We start from the raw sequence: 6,000 nt of genomic DNA, 5'->3' as shown, positions 1-6,000 counted from the left end.
TCTATGGCACAAAGATCCAAACACTCCTCTGTCTGATCTGAATCTCTCACCTGGAGAAAGTCACATGCTGACTGTCTTTATCGCTGAAGAAAAATGGAAATTTGATAAGGCCAGGTCGGTGAAGAAAGCTTAGTACAAGAAGGAGCGATTTCTAAAGAAGAATGTTGTCAACATGTCTCCTGAAGAACTTGTGACTCTTCAGACTGAGATCAAAGCTCTCAATGATGAACTTGACTCATACCGTGCTGATTGGCTAGGCGCCAAAGTCAGATTCGTCAGACTGGCAAAAGACTTCAAGGCCAATGTTGCTGCTGAAGCACAACAAGAAATTCCTCAGGGTGAAGCATCTGCTCAGCCCACTGAAGATCATGCGAGCACAGCTGATGAAAATCAGCATGTTGATGATACTAAGAGTGCTAGGGCTGATGATGAAATTCCAGCTCCTGATGAAATTGCCAGGGCAACCATCAATGTTGCGCCTGAAGATCAACCCAGGCCAGCTGAAGAATCTGCTGCTGAGCCTGAAGAAACTGAACTTGCTAGGGTTGCATTAGTTGTGCCTGAAGAAACTGTGCCTCTTTCATCTGCTCCTCCTGCAAAGTCATCACAGATGAAAAGCATCAACCTTCCTTATGCATCAGAAGTGAAGAAGACAATGGCTGTAGAAAGGACAGCTGTGAAGAAAAGGAAAGCATCTGGTACCTCAGAGTCTTCAACTCAGAAGAAAGTGAAGACTTTGACAATCTCATTCGAAAATCTGATTGATGTTGTTCCTCTGTCAAGCATGCCATTAAAGGAGATTGTTCCCTTTGGTGAAGAATATGTCATCCAAGATGATATTGATGAAGAGAATCCCTCTGCTGCTACGTCAAAGCAGCTGGAGAAGAAATTGAAGTGGATGCAATCCCTTCTCCACTACAGGTATCATCGCCCGTGCCTTAGTTCACTGCTGAATAGGCAGGCATTGAAGAAATTGATGCTGAAGATGAGGATGTGGACATCGGGTCTACGACTCCTGTGTTGAACGATGTTTATTGGGAAAGTCATCATCCCAACTCTCCTCTGACCACTCCTCTGCAGCAAATTCCTCAGTCCCTGTGCAAACTGAAGAAATTCATACGAGTTCTGATGATCGCCAAGCTTCACTTCTCTCTATTCCAGAAGAAGTACCAGCCACTAGCGCTAAAGAAATGGAGGCCAAGGCTGCTGATAAAACTGCTACTAAAATTCCTCAGCCTGTGGCTCTAGAGGTTGTGCATCAAGAGGTTGTGAAGACTTCCACTGCAAATCTTCAGCCCAAGCCACAGAATCCTCTCACCAAGAAGCAGAAGTTCAAGGCTGATGACTTCTTTGCTGAGCATCATTTCTTCTCTGACTACAATCCCTATGACTCTGCTCGACTTCGTCACAAGCGTTTTTGGACTGCCACTCACATGAATTTCTATTCCTCATTGTTGTTTGATAAGGACAAAGTGTTTGACCATAAGCAACTTCCTCATGTGGATATGGAGTCCCTTCCATGTTTCACCCAAGTTCTCTGTATTCTTCATGATGTTGGGCTGCTCAACTTCTGCACTAACATCTGTGATTGGAATGAAGAACTCATTCTTCAGTTCTATGATACTTTGCACCTCACAGGCAATGTTGATGATGTGAATTCATGGGTGTTGGACTGGATGACTGAAAACACTCACTACAAGCTCCGGCCTCTCAATTGCTTCATGTTGTCCCAGTCAGTCCTCCCACTGAAGGTGCTCTAAAGCTTTATGAGGAATCTGAATTGTCAAATCATCTGATGCAAGTACTGATGAAGCCTTTGAAGGCTGGCCAAGCTCCAAGGACCACTTTCCTTGTCAAGGATCTGCTTTTCAATATCATGCATGGTATTCCCATCAACTACCACGATTTCTTCATGAGGACTTTGGCAAATGCTGCTCTGTCACCTTTTGAGTTGAAGCCTTACGCTCCCTGGATCATGAAATTTATCAGATCAAGGTCTTCAATTAATTATAAGGCTAATTTTTAGAATAATCTCAGCTTTTTGCCAGCAATTGAAGTCCTCAAACGGACTATTTCCTCAGCTGATGAGAAGGGCAAGGTTGCAGTCATTGACGAAGGCACTCGTCCTCTGGATGGACAATTTCGCAAGGCTGCATCCTACTCAACCAATGATGACTGTGCCACACATGACACTGCTGCAAATGCTTCGAACCAAAATCGTCAAGCCACTTCTCCGCGTGTGATGACTGATTGTGAGCTGCACCACCTCCTTGCGAAAAATCTGCACACCGCGGTCACCGATGGTACATTGCAGCACCATGCCGCCAAGTTGTAAGTGCATCTAGTGCCCCTTAGTGATTTGGTGTATTGAAGACTTATAAGTTAAGGGACTAATATGTTTGTGAGTGTACACAGGCTCTATAAGTCGATGAGGAGTTTGATATTTATGATGAAAGTCGACCCCTAAAAATTTATGTCTTCAGATGAAGACTTTGGTTCTCCTGAAGATTTTGAAAGTGAAGAAATTGGTGTGACCTTGAAGACTTGGATATTCATGCGAGGATTATGAAGTGTGAAGACTTTTTTCGTAGTTTCATTTTCTCTTTCTTGAGTAATAGGAAACACCGTACTGTTAAAGGGGGTAGAGGTAATACTAAGGAAACTGATCTCCAAGTGATGCTCATCTCAAAATCCTACACCTACCCAATCCTTTCGAGTGAAGCCATTGGAAATCTTATATCAGTTCAGTCAATTTCTTCGATGACAGAGACGAAGATCTTCTGGTCTCTGAGGAATTTGTTCTGACTTAGGAGTTAGGAATTCGCCAGTGCGAATTGCCTACATAGTGAGGAACATGATAGCCCCGAGGACTTTAAACCTCAAATATCCGACCGTTCTTGTGCTATGCGCCAGATGTCCCAAAATATCTATCCACCTAACGGTCATACCATTGAAGGGTATTTATGTCTTATCATGTCGGGCTGCTCCCTAGGCTATAAATAGCCGCCCCTATAACCACTAGCTGGTAAGCTGCTACGAGAGAAACTGACACTTGTCATTGAGAGAATCCCATCCTCCGATGACTTTGAGCGAAAATCATCAAGTGAGGAAGAACCCAAAACCCAAATACCTACAACTCAAAGTGATTGAGCATCACTGAAGAGATTGTTCCTGTGTGGAACCGACGCTTGTTACCTTTGAGGATTGCGTATCCTCCAGATGGTTAGACGTCATGGTCTGACCATCTAAGAGGAATTGTGGATTGTCGAGTGACCAAGTCTGTGAAGGTTTGTAAGTCACCTGAAGACTTACCATGAGTGATTGGGCGAGGTCTGTGTGATTTCAGCTCAAGGAGAATACGGTGAGGACTATGTGTTCGAGACTGTGTGTCCTCGGGTTTAAATACCCAGTCGCTCCAACTAGATATACAACTGTCACAACAATTGGAACTGGTCTACCAAATCATTTTCTTCACCAAGCCAACTGATTCTATTTCCTCAACCCTTTCATTTCATCATTCATGTGTTGATGAACCTGATCATTACTATTTGAAGACTTTGACTGAATACTTTCTCTATTTCCTCAATCCTAATTCTTCAGTCACATAGTCTTCAGCCTGCTTGCCCTGTTTCACGCTTTCTGTACTCTGTGCTTGTTTTCATTTCATCATGATGATTACACTTTTGCTCTGTTATGCTTATACCTGAGTACTTATTCCGCTGCTAGTGTGTCGTTGCTTAGGAATTTCTTCACCTAGAAATTCCTCAGTGATGAATTTATAAAAATCGCCTATTCACCCCCTGAGGGAGTTCTGGATTAGGGGGTCCTCGGACAGCTGGACTATATACTTTAGCCGGACTGTTGGACTATGAAGATACAAGATTGAAGACTGATACGTCTCCAACGTATCTATAATTTTTTATTGTTCCATGCTATTATATTACCCGTTTTGGATGTTTATGGGCTTTACTTTACACTTTTATATCATTTTTGGGACTAACGTACTAACCGGAGGCCCAGCTCGTATTGCTGTTTATTGCCTACTTCAGTGTTTCGAAGAAAAGGAATATCAAACGGAGTCCAAACGGAATGAAACCTTCGGGGGCGATCTTTCTGGAACAAACGTGATCCAGAGGACTTGGAGTGCAAGTCAAGAAGCAATCGAGGAGGCCACGAGGGTGGAGGCCCCCCCCCCTACTGGGCGCGCCCCCCTATCTTGTGGGCCCCTCGGGCGTCCACCGACCTACTTCTTCCTCCTATATATACCCACGTACCCCGAGAACATCAGAGGAGACAACGAAAAACTATTTCCACCACTGTAACCTTTTGTATCCGCGAGATCCCATCTTGGAGCCTTCGCCGGCACTTCGCCAGATGGGGAATCGATCATGGAGGGCCTCTACATCATCTCCAAGGCCTCTCCGATGGGTTGTGAGTAGTTTACCACAGACCTTCGGGTCCATAGTTATTAGCTAGATGGCTTCTTATCTCTCTTTGGATCTCAATACCATGTTCTCCTCGATCTTCTTGGAGATCTATTCGATGTAACTCTTTTTGCAGTGTGTTTGTCGAGATCCAATGAATTGTGGGTTTATGATCAATTTTATCTATGAGAAATATTTGAATCTCCTCTGAATTCTTTTATGTGTGATTAAGTTATCTTTGCAAGTCTCTTCGAATTATCAGTTTGGTTTGGCCTACTAGATTGATCTTTCTTGCAATGGGAGAAGTGCTTAGCTTTGGGTTCAATCTTGCGGTGTCCTTTCCCAGTGACAGCAGGGGCAGCAAGGCACGTATTGTATTGTTTCCATCAAGGATAAAAAGATGGGGTTTATATCATATTGCATGAGTTTATCCCTCTACATCATGTCATCTTTCTTAATGCGTTACTCTGTTCTTTATGAACTTAATACTCTAGATGCATGCTGGATAGCGGTCGATGTGTGGAGTAATAGTAGTAGATGCAGGCAGGAGTCGGTCTACTTGTCCATATATATGATCATGCCTAGATAATCTCATAATTATTCACTTTTCTATCAATTGCTCGACAGTAATTTGTTCACCCACTGTAATACTTATGCTATCTTGAGAGAAGCCACTAGTGAAACCTATGGCCCCCGGGTCTATCTTTTATCATATAAGCTTTCAATCTACTTTTATTTGCATCTTTACTTTTCCAATCTATATCATAAAAATACCAAAAATACTTATCTTATCATATTATCTCTATCAGATCTCACTTTCGCAAGTTGCCGTGAAGGGATTGACAACCCTTTATTGTGTTGGTTGCGAGTTCTTGTTTGTTTGTGTAGGTGCGTGGGACTTTTGAGGAGCCTCCTACTGGATTGATACCTTGGTTCTCAAAAACTGAGGGAAATACTTATGCTACTATTGCTGCATCACGTTTCCTCTTCAAGGAAAACCAATGCAAGCTCAAGACGTAGCAAGAAGGATTTCTGGCGCCGTTGCCCGGGAGGTCTTCGCTCAAGTCAAGACATACCAAGTACCCATCACAAACTCATCTCCCATGCATTTACATTATTTGCCATTTGCCTCTCGTTTTCCTCTCCCCACTTCACCCTTGCCGTTTTATTTGCCCTCTTTTTCCCAATCTCCTCTCTCTTTCGCTTGCCTTTTGTTTGCTCGTTGCTATGGCTAGCTCGGTCTTTATCCCTTCATCTCCCGACTTTGAAGTTCTTCACTTCAAGCAAAGACAAGGAGAAAATTTAAAATATGCTTGGTTTAGGATGTTATAATCTTATCGTAGTTGCACTATAGAAGGAGATTTCAAGATTTTAATTCGCAACTTTTATATTGGGTTAACCTTACCCCATAGGCAACTCCTTGATTTTGCCGCAAAAGGGGGTTTTATTGAAGTTGATCCTAGTTCCACTTATGAAATTATAGAGGCGATAGTAGTAGTACTTCCCCCTACAAAAAGGATTACCCTTCTCTCATGAAGGAGCCCAAATTCTAGAGAAATTATGTGAATTGCAAAAA

This window comes from Triticum aestivum, chromosome 5B (genome assembly GCF_018294505.1).
Source record: "Triticum aestivum cultivar Chinese Spring chromosome 5B, IWGSC CS RefSeq v2.1, whole genome shotgun sequence".
In the NCBI taxonomy this organism is placed as follows: domain Eukaryota; kingdom Viridiplantae; phylum Streptophyta; class Magnoliopsida; order Poales; family Poaceae; genus Triticum; species Triticum aestivum.
Note: the sequence above shows the minus strand (reverse complement) of the source record.